Raw genomic sequence first — 18,009 nt, forward strand, 5'->3', positions numbered from 1 at the left:
AGATACGGCAATCATGTAGGTAATACCTGTTAGATTGATAATCTTTGAGGTGTTACCAGTTTTGTTCCCAGTTTCTCCGATTAATTGTGAAATGAAGATTATAGAATTATGTGTGTCATATATAGAATGATGTTGCTAGATAATTTTAAGGCACTGCAAAATATTTTAAAGTCATAGTTATTAAGATTACTTTTAAAAGTTGGTTAAACGATTCATGTATTGAGACTGTTCACCACCCTAAGCAAATCTGAACACTTTGGGGCTTAAATGAAGTTGTTTTCTTCCATTGAATTTGACTGTTGTGTTCAAAATGAGATGGTTTATTACTTTGAAAATAAGTTATTTTATTTTCATTTATCACTGGAAAAATACACAAAGTGGCTAGTACATTTGGGAATTTTTAGGGTGGAAAGTGTTCCTGTACATGTTCCAGCGTGATGTCATAAAATCAAACATACTGGCTGGCTTCTTGGAAGCTAACGGTTCTTAAGAAATAAAGCCTGTGAATTAATTTCTAAGTGAAATGTAATATTTATTCATTACAAATGTAGTTTCTGGTAATCATTCTATTTGATTATTTCAGTGTACTAAATTTTGCAGTAATTTTATACATACTCCAGTGACTTCAATATTTTAATGGAATCATAAAATAGGAATATTGTTGTACCACAAATATATCATACAAGTTCTTTTTGGATAACTTTTAGTGTGATAGTTCTTGATTCTTACATTAGTTTTTATCCTCATTTGCATTTATTTCTACTAATAAAAAAGTTTTCAATTCCATTCAGTAAAATACAATGTATGCCAGAGGTCTATTGAACATTTATTAGTCTTTAGTCATTTGGGGGCTATCTGTTCTTAATAATTTAATTGTTTAAGCTAAGAGCTGACGTTACATTTTTGGTAACCTCTTCACAAAATTGTAAACAGCTTAAAAATGGGAGAAAATAGATAAGTAGAAGTAATTTTCTTTAAGCTTAATTAAATGAGCAAGAGAAAACCAACAAACTTAAAAGATCACTGGCCCCCTGGGAGAACATGCCCAGAAGCCAGTATTCCAAACAGAAGTGTCCAGTGGGCCTGGGCTTTCCATGAGAAAAGAAGAAAGAGGAGCGCATCATGTTCTTATAAAGTGAGCCATTTATTTATTGTCAGCAGGCCCTGTCTTTCAGAGGAATGACGGACACTGTAATTTAGAAGTACTGAAGAGACTTTCACAGAGAAGAATCAATTCATTATATCCCTAGTAGTTTCACTTCCTCTTCCTTCCTTTGGGAGCAAGTAACACATCCAGGATAAATACATTTGGCGGAATATGCAGAAAGATACTTTATGTGTAGATGGTTTACGGAACGGTCCTGCCTTTTAACATCTTGGTTGTGGAATGCTGGTATTTTCTGAAGAGTTGAAGAAGTCTTTGAATCTTAAGGTAACACTGTACTTTGTTTCAGGAAAAATGAACGCGAATCATGTTCAGAAAATAACTCTCATTTCCAGAAAATGCTAGTGCCAGCTTTCTTTTCATCTCCTTTTGCGTGTTTCCCATGCATGTTTTATTTTCCAGATTACATTTTTAAGGTAATGGTATTCCACCAATTAAAATTCCAACAAAATGCAAAGCAAATTTGAAAATAACTTTTACATCAGAGTCTTCTGTTGCCTTTAGTTGATTTTCCAACATCCTGGATTCATTATTAGTAACCATGGTACTTGGTTTGTGCTATTTAAATGTACTTAGTTTGTTATTTAAAGGTAACAAAATATTGTTGGAGGAAAATGGGGAGGGATGGAACCCTGAATATGCTTAGGATTTTAATCAATAGTGTTTAAGGAGAATTAGAGGAAACAGCTGGTTAAGCAAATATTAGGTGTAGAGTGGCCGTGATAGCATAAATTAATAATGCAGCTCTTTATTTACACCATGAAAGGTAGACTCTGTGATGGTTGTGTGTGAAGTACGGTCCCTGTGTGCCACCTAGTGGATGAGTCAAAGAAGGGTTTTTTTTTCACCAGCCTCTCTCCCTAAAAAAAATCTGAGACTTCCATTGGGTTGACACTGAACACTAACTGTATGCCAGATGTTGGGGTAGGAGCTCAGAGTAGAAAATACAGTAAGTGACTTTCATATAATTTAAAAATCAAGGCACCACTTAACAGTTGATTAAATTCCCAGTGGTTGCATTTAAAATCAGCTTAATCTTTACTGGGTAATTTACCATCAACTTTCTGCCTCCATGAGGATATAGTTTAATAACTGTAACTCACTTCCAACACAGGATGTGTTTTGTAGAAGGATGTCATGACCTACCTAGCTCAAGAGAGGACTGGAGAGTTGGAATCTTGAATCACTCTTTCTCAAATGAAAATATATTTCTGTCTGGAATCACTGTTTCTCACATGGAAATATATTTCTGTAAAGTTCAGTGTTACTGAGTTTAAATGGGTAAATAAATACTAGATTAAAAGACTAGCACACATATACTAGCATATATTATTACATATTCTCTAGACATTTTTTCATTAAATGTAAAAGGATAGTAGTAAAATTTGTTTGGGGGTCCTGGAGGAATATTGTACAGAATATTGCCCTCAAACACTAATAATTCATGTAGAACAACGTCTTCGATACCTGTTGCTCATATGCAGTTTTGAAGTAGGAACATTGTTTTCATTAAATTGACATAATAGAAAAAATCCTAAAAAAAGAACTATTGCCAGGAAAGCCAGTGTTTGAAAGGAGCATCAGGAAGGCATAGATTAATCCATCAGAATACTGCATTGAGAATTTAGAAAACCTTTTCTCCAGGAGATACATGAATTATTATTCCAATTGGCTTTTTGCAAGATCTATGACTTAATGGCAACAGTGTTCAGCACACTGACATTAATCAAGACAAGTTCTGAAATTCACATTAGAAGGTAAAATGCCTCAGTAAGAAAAAAATGATTAATTTGTTACTTGCTGAGCTCTAGAGGTGTCATCCACATATCGAGTTAGGGCATGCTGGTGTGGAATGGAAGTTCCCTATTCAGGGGACTTCGGTTTTGTGTATGGCAGTGAGACCTACACGGTGAAAGAAGGACAGCCTCTCATTAAGTCCTTTTTCATTAATTCCACAAAATTATAGCCTGAGTTGATCAGAAGTGGTGGCTGAAAACACTATCAATCATGTAAAATAAGGCATATGATCTTAATTCTTATTTCCAATAAGCTGTTATCCACCAGAAACAAACCATTCTGTTAACAATTTCCTCTGACCATCCTCGTGATTTAGAATGAATCCCATACTTGTAGTTTAAGCACCTAAAAGTCAGAGGCCGTGAAAGAAGAAATTCAAACATGGATTACAAAATTGTCATTAATGATTTCAGATGACTTAAGGATACTAGAGTTTATGAGAAAGACCCAGTCAAGCTCTCTGAAATGCTCTGTTGCTACTGCATTCTCAGCTATATCATAAGTAGTAGGTCCACAGAATGGCTTCTCCTGGTGATGGAGATGAGAAGGCTCCTGGGATTGAAGGCTTCCTAGTCATGTTCAGATAAAGCCAGGATTTGTTTAAAATATCAAATGGTGCTGGACTATTTTGAGCTTCTATTCTATTTTATAGTCTAACGGGGGGTGGGAGAGTGACACCTGATATAGGGGTGGCAGGGGTTGCTAGAAGGCCAGGAGGCCATTTGCAAAACAAGGCAAGACAAAAACAAACAAAACAAACTCACAAAATAAAAGTGACAGAAAACTGACTACAGTTCAGGGGTTGGTTCTCAGTCTTGGAAGCCATAGAAATTTCCCTACAGGGAACACAAATCACTTGATTTGTTACTAAATTCCAATTACTATCCTCCAGTTACATTTACTGTATTGAATAAAATCCAATTAAGTTAAATAAAATTCAAATTATTTTTATGGTGAATCTGGATTTTCCTAAACTTTTAAAGTTTCATGGATATCTTGGATCAGTCTCCACCTACACTGTCTGATTTTTTCTTATTTTGACTCTCTTATTTTGAATTGGGGATCACTTCATTTGATCATTCTTGCATTCATTTTGTTCATTCAATGAAAAGTTATCAAATACTTGCTATTTGCCCGGTACTATGCTAGCAATATGTGCTGGGACCCTTCCATGAAAATTCATTCTAAAAAAATCAGAAAGTCAAAATTAATGATAATGAATCTAAAATGCACAGGATCCTAAGGTATACTGAGAAACAGAAACAACTAAAAAATTCTAGCCTCATAGTTTTTATATTAAGAGAATTTGGGGCATACATCTTCAAAATCATTTTCCTTATTTGCTATCTAGCTGAGTGGATAAGAGCTTTGTTTTATTCGGTTGTGTGGGCACAGATGGGCCTGGGAGGGCAGCTCTGACACTCCAGAACTCCAGGAGGGCTAGGGTTCCAATAATCCGTCTGCTTGGATGGACAGGAAAAGCAAAAACTCATTTGCACACAGTTGCTGTCTGCCAGTTTGCAGCTAAATTCAGATTGAGCACAAGATGATGTAGTGCTTACCATTTGCACCAGGCACCATACTAGGGGTTGCACAGTAATTGGCTCAAGGAGTTCACAAGCTAGTGGAGAAGACAGATGGACGCACATCATGAATCACTAGTAAAATTTGCCACGTAGGTGAAGTTTGGCTTCATAGTCTCCTGGGTCTCTTTTCTTTGCCTTTATCCAAACTTTCCACCTCGCCTCTACCTCATAAAGTGAGACTCCTGCTCTCTACCCCCACTCCGGAAGATCTGATACTTCTCTGGTTTATTGATTTCTTGACTGACTGATTACACTTCAGTGTGAATGAGTTTCACTCATGCATTTACATTTCAAGCCTTTTATGTCCCTAAAGCAAATGTTTTGTTTTCTGTAAAAAGAATTTCAAACATTTGGGGGCCTTCCTATCCTTACACCAAAGGGTGTAATTAAGCTGATTTAGTCCTCCATGGTCTTCAATCTCTCAGTTACCCCATTCCGTGTGTGAGGCTAGAGGGACTCCCTCAAGGCCCATTTCTAGAAACTTGAAGGATGTTGGATTCTGTTAATGATTGGCTCCTTTCAGCTGAGCCGGATCAATCTGTCCTTTCATCCTCTTCCCAGAGCTTTGCCCAGACCAAGTTTCCCCTCTCCTACCTGGAGGGGCTTCCAAAGCCCATCCCTTTACTTTGCCAAAACCTGCCCTCACGTCCTCTGCAGCACTTGGGTCGCTGCCCCTGGACAAAGAGGGCACCTAGAGCTTCTTATGTTCTACTCTTTGAGCCCTTAGGTCACCCTGAATGTCCAGGTATAGAGGGAAAGAGCAACAGGAATCCACATACTTGGTCCAAGGACTCCTCTAAGTGAAGGGGCTGAGGGAAGAAGATGAAATACGTGTAGGGCAAGCATAGGAATGAGCCCTCATGTTGAAAAGATGGGTCAAAGTCAATATCTTTTAAATTATGCTCAGGTACCTAACTATGATTAGCTACAGAGAAATTTTGACATTGATGCTGATTCTAGATTCTGGAAAACTAACTACAGGAAAAAAATTGAACATTTGCTTTGGCTTTATATAAGAAGCACTAATCATAGTCATTTGTGTAAATTCTTTCCCGTTTTATGTTTAATTAACATACAGTATAACAATAGTCATATTTTATTGGTTGTTTCAGATTTATGTTCTCATTGATTACATTCCTTGGATTATGCTACCATAGTTTGCTAGTCCTGTTAGATACTATCTGTTCTTATATAAAGATATGCTCACCACTTTTTAAATTGCCAGGTCAGATAACCCAGATTTAGAAAGTCCCGTTTCCTTCCCTTTCTTCCCGGCAGCCTAGAGGAAAAGGAACATTTATCTGCATTATTCACCCAGCTAGAAGATATAGATGCTCACATTCAGTAGGTGCCCTATAAATGCTTACTGTTGTTGTCAATGCACAGTACAGTGCAGAACACGGGGCTTTCTTCATCTCCTGGCCTTTTATCTCAAATGCCTATGTTCCAGATGTCTGAACACTTCCCAACCTCAGGCCATTCCCTGACTCTTTGTTTCCTTTTTAGTCTTCTTCCCATCTTTCAGTGTTGTTAAGTGCATAAAATCTTCTCAGATTTAAATAATAATAATCGGTATAAAATGAATAATGTAAGTAGAAATAATTGATAATTTCAAAAAATCTCTAAATTTAAGAAAAGCAAGACTAAAGCCTGGAAATGAGTTTAGAGAGGCTTTGGAACAGTGTAGGCATGGTCTAAAAAGGATGCATTTATTGGATGAAAGAAAGAAGTCAAGGATAGTGTGACTTTTTCAAGGGCAGACGATAACATGAAGAGAAATGCAATAGACTAAGATTGAGAATAAAGGAAGAATAAAGGTTTCTTGAAGAATATTGTGAATCTAATTTAGGAAAGACTGACAGGACAGTGGAGAACCCATGTGAGTTGAATGTATATATTTTAAGCACAGGAGAGAACTCATGGCTGAAAATAGATTTGGAAGTCTTTAGTATTAAAATGGTAGTTGAAAATCATACAGAAGAGGGAAGGACATCATCCCAGGGAAGAACAAAGGGGAAAACAGCTGACCATGAACTGAAACCCAGGAAAAAATTGGTAAGAATGAGTTTTGCCATCATGTGTGATTTTAACTCTTACTTTATTAATTATAAATGTCCACTGAGTTGGATAACATCAGTGTGTTATTAATCCTTATGTCTCAGAGTCTTAGTCAGTCCTCTGCGTATAGAAGGTGCCAGACATGTTTTAAATTAAATGAAATTAAAATGGTATTTCCGAGCCTTGATACTCTAATGACAGATTTTCATAATGATAACTCTGAACATGGGTAAGACCCCAAAATGTCTGAATTGTAGTTATTTATTCAATTTTGTCTGATACTGAGCTAACTTTAAATATATGTTGTTGCATTTTGTTGTTTAAAGATCAGTAATCAATGTGTGGTGTAGATGGTAATTCACCAGAGTACTTGATTAACCTTAGCCCATGTTGTTTAGCTTAACATACAAATGAGTTCGCCACAGAATGCAGCCTAGTTCAGGTCCATTTATAATTATTTTCCTAGTTCCTTGATCTTGAAGACTTCCAAATCTTAGATCAGATTTGGAGCCCAGAATCCTGGATTTCTCTGGTTTTTCCAGCAATTTGCTCCCCCCCCCACGCCCCAGTTCTTCTCCCTCCCATTGTCCTCCCCACTAGGGCTGCCATATAAAAACCAAAGGATAACTGAATAATGTTTAGTAGAAGTATGTCTCAAAGATCTCATGGTACATACTTATGCTAATGAGATTATTTGTTGTTTATCTGAAGTTCAAATTTATCTGGGTGTCCTGTATTTTTCATTGACTAAATTGGATAACCCTACCCTACACTTGAAGTTCTTACTACTAGAATATGGCAAACAAGAGTTTCTCCATGAGACTTCTGAACACTTTCCCTCTAAAAGTCACCAAATGAAGTTACTGAATTTATTTTCACTAGTTAAATGTATTAAAAAGATCATCGAAATAAAATTGTCTAACTACAATATACCAATTGATGCAAATTTATAAAACATTTATAACTATGGTGTTTCGTATATATAGCCTATACACCAACAGTTATAAAAATGACATAATGTATATTAGTAATGTGTTTTGGTCTATGTAAAATGTTATAAAATAATGTACATGTTAAAAACAAACTTTTTAATTTTCACTTTTGCAAGTCAGCAATAATGATAAAACAAGCAATTATTTTTAAATGAAAAAGCATACGTTCATACAAGCATGTACAATGGGTATAAACTCCCAAATATTCTAACTGCAGAAATAGATGAAAGGGATCTTTTCTCTTCTTAACTATGTCATTTTGTAGTTGTGCTGCCACCTTGTGATGTTTTGAGGTATGATTCAACTTAACTCAGTCCATTTACCATTTGGTCAATGTTAAAATTATTCCTCAGGTGATTAATGTTTTTCATTTTACCAAAAAATGTCATTTATTTTTATACCTCGAAAGGGCTTTCAAATTTTTAATGCAAATATTTTCTAGAAGTTTATTGTCTGCAAATTAGTATATCATTCTTAAGATAATAAATTAGAAGTCATTTAGTACTTTTATGTTTTATGATAGAATTTTGGTTGTATGTGCATGTAAAGTTTACTTGACCTTTCACCCTGAATTTCCCTTAAACTAGTTGAACTCAACATGTCCATACTTGAACTCATTATCTTCCTTCTACCAAGCCTGGTCCATTCCAATTCTACATAGATACCAAGGCCATATAATTTATTAGCCAACCGGGAACACTTTGAAGGTGAAATTAGTAAGGTGACTTATTAATTATTCCAGCAAAGTAATATAAATCAAGACTGCCTCAAGCAAACTGGTTTTCTTATACATAAGTCAAAAATTGTCATCATCCCAGTCATCCTAACAAGAATGTCTGGACTTTTGGACAACCGGTCCATCAAACTGACCTGAAACTTCCATCCCAGACTTCCTGTCTTTCTTCTACCTGTTTGCTCCCTCACCCTTTGCTTTCTCTTCTGTTGTCCATCAGCTTGCCAACATTCTCAGTGTCTTTGACCTGTTGTCTACAGAGGGACCCACCAGCCAGAAATGCTTTTTCAGGAAAATCTAACAGCCTACCTCTTCTATACTTGCTCCAAATTGCTGGGGACTGCTAGGAAAACCTCCTAACACCTTGCATAATGGGTCATCATATCTGGACCACAGATCATCATATCTGACCTCAGATGGATCTTTAATGCTATGTGGCAGTTCTATCAGATTTCTTAAAGGTTTTCTGTTTCTTGAACGCCCTGTAGCAGATATCTAAGCCTCCCTAATTCATACTAAAAATAGAAGCCATCTGGAAAGAATTTTGTCACTGTTCTGCCACCAAAACTTGTTTTTGACTACCAGCACCTCCATAGATTCTCTTTTCCTTTCTATTAGGGAAAGAAGAAAAAAAAAAAAAAAGGTATGCTTTACCTCTAAGAGTCTAAGGCAGACATTGCACCCTGAGCTCAAGATCCCATATCCTCTTCTCAGAAACAGTCCCGATTAATTAAGGTTTTTCTCTCTTGTATCTTCAACCTCTCCACTCTGGTTATTTCTTCCTATTTATTGGCATTTAACCATGGTCATAACTTTTTGTCTTAAAAATATATAACTCTCCATAATCTCACATACATTCTATCTACCAATCTCTCTTCTTCCCATCAGAGCCAAGCTTCATGAATTAATTACATGTGGTCACTCTCTACCCTTTCACCGCATCCACTTTTCAACTCACAACAATGTGCTTTTTCCCTCAACTACTCCAGTGGAACGCTCCTCATCAGAGTCACTAATGATTTCTTTTGATACATTTTCTTTCTCTGAAATTTGAACTGCTCCCAGTTTTATCTAGTGTAGTAAATTATACTGTTTTCTCTCCATTCTATTTACAAAAACAGAGTCACCATGTTGATTCTATCCCATAAATATCTCCTTTTCTATCTCAATTAGCATAAACCCTACCTTCCATGACCATCCCCTCTTGTCTAAATTCCTGCAAACCTTACCCATTGGTGTCTGCCTCTTCAGTCTTGTTACTTTCTAATGCACTCTCCCACACAGAAGCTAGTGTTTCTCAAGTGTGAATCTGAAAAAAGTTGCCCGCTTAACCTCTTCAACACCTTTCTATTACTGTGAACATTAAGTTCAAATTATTTAATATCATTTGCAAGGTTCTCAGGGACCAGTGCTAGCTTACCTTTCTAGCTTCACCTCTTCTCATCTACAGTTACGCAGCATACCAGATGGCAGGCCCAAAGGACCAAAACAAACAAGCAAAGGGGCACCTGGGTGGCTCAGTGGGTTGAACATAGGACTTTGGCTCAGGTTGTGATCTCGTGGTCTGTGGGTTCGACCCCACATTGGGGTCTGTGCTGACAGCTCAGAGCCTGGAGCCTGCTAGAGATTCTGTGTGTGTGTGTGTGTGTGTGTGTGTGTGTCTCTCTGCTCCTGCTCCACTCACACTGTTGCTGTCTCCTTCTCTCTCTCTCTCTCTCTCTCTCTCTCTCTCTCCCTCTCTCTCTCTCAAAAATAAAAACATTAAAAAAAAGAAACAATCAAAAAAATCCAGGTAATAAAACAGAAAATAGAAACAGATCAATAAGAGATCTAAATATTAAAATTATCAGATACAGATTTTATGTGAGTAATATGTTTAAGAAATTAGACTCTGAGAGAATTTTGCCAAAGAACTGGAAACTACAACAACAAAAAAAGAGCATTCAAATGGAAATTCTAAAACTGGGAGAACAATTAATAATTAAATACTAATAACTAAAATTAAAAACTCAATCCAGGAGTTTCTGAAAAGTTGAGACACATTGAAGAGATAATTAGTAAATGGAAAATAGTTCTGAAAAGCAACAATGACACTAAGAAGCAGACTGAAACCTAAGAGAAGAAGGGGAAAAAGTACTGGGGCTTGGGAAGCTAGGTGTGTGGGGAAAGGAGAGCAAAACATCTCTGGGCATTGGGGACATTGCCATCCATCCCAGAAGGAGAAACAGCAAGTGGGGCAGAAACAATGTTTTAGAAATAAATGCTTGTGAGGTGCCTGGGTGGCTCAGTCTATTAAGCTCAGGTCATGATCTCTCAGTTGGTGGGTTTGAGCCCCACATTGGGCTCTGTGCTGACAGCTCAGAGTCTGGAGTCTGCTTTGGATTCTGTGTCTCCCTCTTTCTCTGCCCCTCCCTCCCTCACACTCTGTCTGTCTCTCTCTCTCTCTTAAAAATAAAAAAGTAAACATTTGAAAAAATAGCTTGTGACTGTCCATGTCACAAATTCAAGAAATACTACAAAGCCACAACAGAATAAATACAAAAAACAAAACAAAACAAAAACAAAAAACCAACAACCCACACCCAGGCACAGGACATAAAAAACTGCTGACAACAACAAAGACTGTTAATATGTTCTGGCAATAAAAGGCTTCAGGTAGACTAACAAATAGCAAAATTAGCCAGCTGGAAATTTTGCCTTTTTTTTTTTTCCACATTAGAAAATGCCCAAAGTCAGCAGGTTGGCTTGACTGGGTGGCTCTTATCTGCTGAGCCTACTTTCTCTGAGAGAGCAAAGTCTTTGAGCCCAGAGGGCTTGAAGGGTATCAGAGAGATATCAGTTCCCTGAAGGAGCTAAACTGAGATACTGAGACTTAGTGGTGACTCAGTTCCTGCAGTCTGTTTTCAGATGTCGTCCAGTCGTATTGCTGTTTAGGAAAAATTATGGACACGTTTGGGAGGTTCATATCCATCTGTAATATGATCTAATGTTATTTATGTATTTATTTTGGTTATCTGGGATACTTTGTTGTCAAAAAAGTAGAAAGTGCAAACATCAGATGCTCAGAAAAACATTCTAAAGAGAACAATTAAAAGATGGAACTCAATAAATAGAGTATGGCTAAAAATAAACTGCCACATGAATTTTACAGCTATTTGACCCGAAATTGGGACCCGATGGATCTTGTAAGCAGATCAGACTAGGTCTAAGATTTAAAACATTATTTACTTTTTTTTTTCCTTCTGAGGGAAGAAGCTTCCTAACTTTGTAACTTTATCACTCTCCAATGTTATTTTACATTACAAAGAGGAAATCAATAGAATGATCATAAAGTTTATGATTTATATAGGATAGTTTACAATATTGTAACTAAGGCACCAAGAGGCAGATCTTGGTAGCTAAAGTAAATGCAAACTTATCACAAAGATGATGACAATGACAGTCTCCAGACTTCATTCTCCAGATCTTTCTTCCCAAACATTCATGCAGTTCTTTCACCCTTTGCTCCTTGACTTCTCTCAGGCAGGAATTGCTTACCCTTGATCCCTCCCTCCTGAACTATGGCTCCCAATAGGATCATTAACAGAACACTTCCTCCAGGCAACCTTACATTGTACCGCCTGCCCGCTGAAATTAGTCACTTTTGTCTCAGTTCCCTCTTAGTATTTTATTTGCATCACCATTACTCTACGTAGCACAGTTTTCTATGTATTTATGCTGTAATTAATTATTGACATGTCTGTCACTCATTTATAGCCTCCTTGTTAATGGACTGTTTTATCCACCTGATATTCTTAAGACTTTTGACCTGAAAGGTTAGATCAGATTCAAACCTGAAAGGTTTGAATCAGAGTTCAAAGAACCTGATCTGTTCCAGTGTTCCACCCACCACAGGAATCCCTTGTGTGATATAATTTGTTGATCTACTTCAACACCTGCAGCCTCAGAAAGCACTATGTATTTTGCAGGGCAATTCGTTTCACTTTGAGAGGACTTACCAAAAAGTTCTTGCTGACATTGTGCGAAATCAACTTTTCTCACTGTCATCCATTTGTTCTAGTTTTGTCCTGTGAAGCTACCTTGAATAAGTTTATTATCTTCCTAGTTCGTATTTCGGCAATTTATTTCTAAATGCAAAACAGTACGTTTTGTTCTATAAAAGTTTATTATTTGGGGCACATCATTCCAAACTCTGCAGATCCTTTTATTTCTTCTAGCTTCTAAGCCACATTGCAATCACTCTTAGTATTAGCTTTATAGCCCACGTACAGGCTTTGAGCCTTGGAAGTCTATGACTGAAAGGAAAAACCCAATTTGTATTACCATGACTTGAAAGCAAACCTCCTGATTGATAGTGCTCACAGAATTATAGAAATGAGTAAGATAATGTCCTTGTCACTGGAAAGGTCTCCTTTTATTAAACAAATAGCTGGTGCACCAGAAAAATGGAAAATAAATGTCAATGCAGAGTTGAAAAACTTTATTTTCAAAATGGAAGGCATTGATCTTCTGTACTCCTTTATTGTGACTATCTCATTATGTATTATTACTATTTCAAATTAATCTTCAGATGGCAGAATGAGAAGAACAGTGCATCATCATTTAAACATCTGCATCCCATAAAAGGTTAGGTTATGTCAAAAATTGAAACCTAGCTTGGTCTCATAGTGAAATCATTCATGGTAATGCATTGATTGCCCAAACATAAAACAAAATAGTTCGAAGAGTTTGAGGTCTAAACAGTGAAGGAAAATACCAATTTACTATAATTGATATAGAGCAGGGCCACCTGGGTAGCTCAGTTGATTAAGCATCGAACTCCTGACTTTGGCTCGGGTGACGACCTCACGGTTCCTTAGTTCAAGCCGAGTCCCAGTTAAGGGCTCTGCACTGACAGCATAGAACTTGCTTGGGATTCTTTTCCCTCTCTCTCTGCTCCTCCCACACTCACACTCACACTCTCTCTCAAATTAAAAAAAAAAAAAATCAGTATAGAGCAAAACGTGATCTTAATGTGTGTTACTATGCATTCTGTGAAAAAAAATGCACTGCCTCCCCTCATCCCTCTTTGTCTGCACCAGCATGAAAATGTCCATGCTAAGGATCAGAAGTAAACAATCTATGACTCCTGGATAATAATTATTCCATGGCTTTGCTATAGGCCAGTAGCTGCCACCTCAGAAGGGGAGAAAGCCATTCAGGTATGACATACCTACAATACCTAGAATGCCAGGGTGCCCTCTTTTTAAAAATCCTGGTTTCTATGCAGCATAGTAGTAGATAAGTGTAATTTTAAATAAAGCATGTGTTTTAACCAACCAACAGAAGGGATTCCAGTTGTTCCATTCTCCTAATGTTAAAGTAGAAGTATAGAAATTATGCTCCTGTTATTATCAACATTTTAAATTGGTTGTTAATTAAGCCTATTATCCTAAATTATGGAACAGGACTGGTTTACTATGAAATTTATCAGGAATCAGTTCTTTCTTTGTTTATATATTTCATTTATGTATCAGAATGTTCTCATGAATTGCAAATCCAAATTTTTGGTGCATGGGTGAGCACTACAGGAAATTCAAGTTTGAATGGACTATATAAAAACATTTCCCCTCATCTGTGCCCTGCTATACAATTGAAAATTATCTAAGCGTACACAAAATGTCTTGCAGTGTATTGACTGCCTGTGAAGTTGAGATTTTGATATAATTGCATTCGTGCTCTGTGTAATGCTTAGGATCCTTCGATTAAAGAAGATTGTTCCAGAGCAGAGCAACTTTCTATATAGCCCATGGGATTTCTCTTGAAGTAAAACAAAGGCATTCTGGGCCTTGATAATTTACAATTTGAACTATTTTGCTCCTTAAGGACAACCAAAGGAGTGTTATTCAGCATGAGTAGGCTCTATGTAAGTTACCCTGATAGTAATCATATGAAGTCACCAAAAATATTTTGGACACACCTGATGAAAAAAATAATAATCTCCTTTAAGATTCTCCGCTCTTGGAGGATTATTAACTGGTTAAATAGCAAATTGAAAAGTGGTGAATGGAGATAAAAACAAACTGTATCTTTATTTATAAAGCCAGATCTTTACGTTTAGATGCTGGAAAGCACGCTTGTTGGCTGAGATACAAAGTGTAATAGGGATTGGAAGCTTACTTCAAGGGACAGTATGGAAGGAGAGAGAGGACAGAAAGAATAAGTTCTACCAAAAAACCCAAATCCCAAAAAGCAAACAAACAAAAATGTTCCTTCAGTAGTTTATTGAAGGTAAGCTCATCACACTGGATATTTTACATTTGTTTGATTACTTCAAGGTTCTCTCTACACAGCCCATAGCTGAAGTAACCAAACAGATATAAAATATTCAGTGTGATGTACCTTATCATCATTATGCACCAAAAACAAAAAGAGCAGTATCCCTAATATGCAAAAAGTTCTTAAAAATAAATAGCATAGTTTCAACAGGAGTGCCAAGACAATTCAATGGAGAAACTATACTCTTTTCAACAAATGATGCTGGAAAAAGTAAACAGCCACATACAGAAGAATCAGTCTGGACCTCTACCTCATACTATACACAATATTCATTGAACATAGATCAAAGGCCTAAACATAAGAGCTAAAACTATAAAATTCTTAGAAGAAAACAGAGGAGTATATATTCATGACCGCGAATTAGGCAGTGGTCTCTTAGAGATGACATTAAAAGCACAAGCAACCAAAGAACAAATGGATAAACTGGGCTTCATCAAAATTAAAAAGCTTTGTGCTCCAAATGTCAATATCAAGAAAATGAAAGAACAATACACAGATTGGGAGAAATATTTGCAAATCATACATCTATTAAGTGTCTCATATCTAGAATATATAAAGAACACTTATAACTCAATGACAAAAAAACAACTCAATTTAAAAATGGGCAAAGAATTTGAATAGACATTTCTCCCAAGAAGATATACAAATGAGCAACAGACACATGAAAAGTTGCTCAACATCATTAGTCACTGGGGAAACACAAAAACCAAAATGAGGGCTGCCCGGGTGGCTCAGCCGGTTAAGTATCCAACTCTTGATTTTGCCTCAGGTCTTGATATTACGGTTTGTGAGATCAAACCCCACATTGGGCTCTGCACTGATGTGGAACCTGCCTGGGATTCTCTCTCCCTCTCTCTCTGCTTCTCTCTCTCTCTCTCTCTCTCTCTCTTAAAGTAAATAAATAAGCATAAAAAAAATGAGATGCCACTTCACACCCACTAGGATGGCTATAATTAAAAAGACAGACAATAATTTGTTTAATTAAAACCTATCCTGGTAAGGACGTAGAGAAATTGGAACCCTCATGCATTGTTTGTAGGAATGTAAAATAGTGAAGTGCAATCCCATTACTAGTCCACACAAAAACTTGTACATGGATGTTCATAGCAGCATTGTTCATCAGAGGCAAAAAGTGAAAATGTAAGCCTAATAGCCATCAACTTCTAAATGGATAAGCAAAATGTGATATATTCATGCAAAGAATTATTAAAAAGAATGAAGTACTTATATATGCTACAGATTGAAAACATGATGCCAAATGAAAGAAGCCAGTCATAAAAAAAAAAAAAACACATAGTGTATCATTCCATTTATATGAAATGTCCAGAATATGATAAATTGAAACAGACAGAAAGTGGATTTGTGGTTGTCAGAGAATGGAGAGTGACTATCACAGGTATAAGGTTTCTTTTAGGAGTAATGAAGTATTCCAGAATTAGATAATGGTAATGGTTGCACAATTTTGTGAATATGTATCTTTAACTTACTAATCTCACTTTGTAGAATTGAGCCTAAGAAAATAAATTTAGATTGCTAAAAATTTACCTATAGCTATGTGATGACAATGTTTTATTAGAAAAACAATAAAAACATACTTAAATATACAAAATGCATGATTGTTTAAAATATTTTTGGCATGTATATTTTATACACACATAAACATCCATATCCATGTAAAAGAAGATTTGATGAAATGGAAAGATGCCGATCATATATTCAATTTTAAAAATCACTTTTAAAGACACTGTATAATTTGGTTTTATTTCGGTGAAAATAAAAATAGCACTTGTTATTGGCTAAAATGTTCAGATATGTATGCAATAAATATCTTGCTATTATAAAAATAAGGCTGCAATAAACATAGTGGTACATATATCATTTTGAATTTGTATTTTTGTTTTCTTTGGGTAAATATCCACTGGTGGAATTACTGGATCGTACGGTGGTTCTATTTTTAGTTTTTCAAGGAGACTCCATATTGTTTCCCACAGTGGATGCATCAATTTACATTCCCACCAAAAGTGCACAAGAGTTCCCTTTTCTCTACATCTTCACCAAAACTTATTTCTGGTCTTTTTGATACTAGCCATTCTGACTATTTTGAAGTGATAGCTTATTGTTGTTTTGGTTTGCATTTCCTTGATGATTAGTGATGTTGAACATCTGTATGTCCTCTTTGGAAAAATGTCTATTCAGATCATCTGCCTATGTTTAATCAGATTATTTGCTGTTTTATGGTGTTGCATTGTAGAAGTTCTTTATATATTTTAGCTACTAACCCTTATCAGAGATATCATTTGCAAATATCTTCTCCCATTCAGTAGGTTACCTTTCATTTTGTTGATAGTTCCTTTTGCTGTGCAAAAGCTTTTATTTTTGATGTAGTCCCAATAGTTTATTTTTGCTAGTGTTTTCCTTGACTGAGGAGACATATCCATAAATATGTTACGAAGGGGAATGTCCAAGAGATTATTGTCTATATTTTCTTTTAGGAGATTTAGGTTTTCGGGTCTCAGATTTAGGTCTTTAATTCATTTTGAGTTTATATTTGTGTATGCTATAAGAAAGTGATCCAGTTTCTTTCTTTTCTTTTTTTGCATGTAGCTGTCCAGTTTTCCAAACACCCTTTATTAAAAAAGACTGTCGTCTCCCCATTATATATTCTTGCTTCATTTGCATAGCTTAATTAACCACAGAAGTTTGGGTTTATTTCTTGCATCTCTATCCTGTTCCACTAATCCATGTATCCACCTGTCTTTTTGCAATTGATTTCTAACATAATTCTACTATGGTCAGAGAGTATATTGTGCATGACTTGGATCCTTCTACATTTATAAGAATTATTTTATGGCCCAGAATGTAGTATCTTGTAGAATCCTGGTAGATGCCTGGTATACACATGAAAGGAATGTATATTCTACTGTTATTGAATAGAATGTTGTAAAAATATAAATGAGATCAGGCTGATTTATAGTGTCCAAGTCTTCTTTGTGTTTACTGTTTTTTTGACTAGTTATTCTATAAATTACTGATAAAGAGATAGTCTCTCCTTACAGTTGTATCAGGTTAAAACCTTCATGTATTTTGAAACTCTGTTATTAGGGGCTTCCTTTTTTTTTTTTAAGATTCTAATGTTTTACTAATGATTTTATCAGCTTATCATTATGAAATTATCCTCTTCTCCTTGCTGATATTTTTTGGTTCTGAAATCTACTTTCTGATTTTAATATAGTCTCCCCATCTTTTTTTTATTAGTATTAGCATGTTATATACTTCTCCATCCTCTTACTTTTAATATATTTTTGTCTTTTTCATTTAAAGTGACTATCTTTTAGGAAATATACAGTTAAGTCTTTCTTT

General features: G+C 35.9%; 1 protein-coding gene across 1 annotated transcript in view; it reads left to right on the forward strand.

The window, feature by feature from the left end:
- The window catches only part of HAPLN1 (hyaluronan and proteoglycan link protein 1), a 71,381-nt gene that overhangs the window by 822 nt on the left and 52,550 nt on the right, over window positions 1-18,009 (forward strand). The gene's annotated exons all lie outside the window — the stretch shown is intronic.

Source organism: Panthera onca, chromosome A1 (genome assembly GCF_046562875.1).
Source record: "Panthera onca isolate mPanOnc1 chromosome A1, mPanOnc1 haplotype 2, whole genome shotgun sequence".
NCBI lineage: Eukaryota > Metazoa > Chordata > Mammalia > Carnivora > Felidae > Panthera > Panthera onca.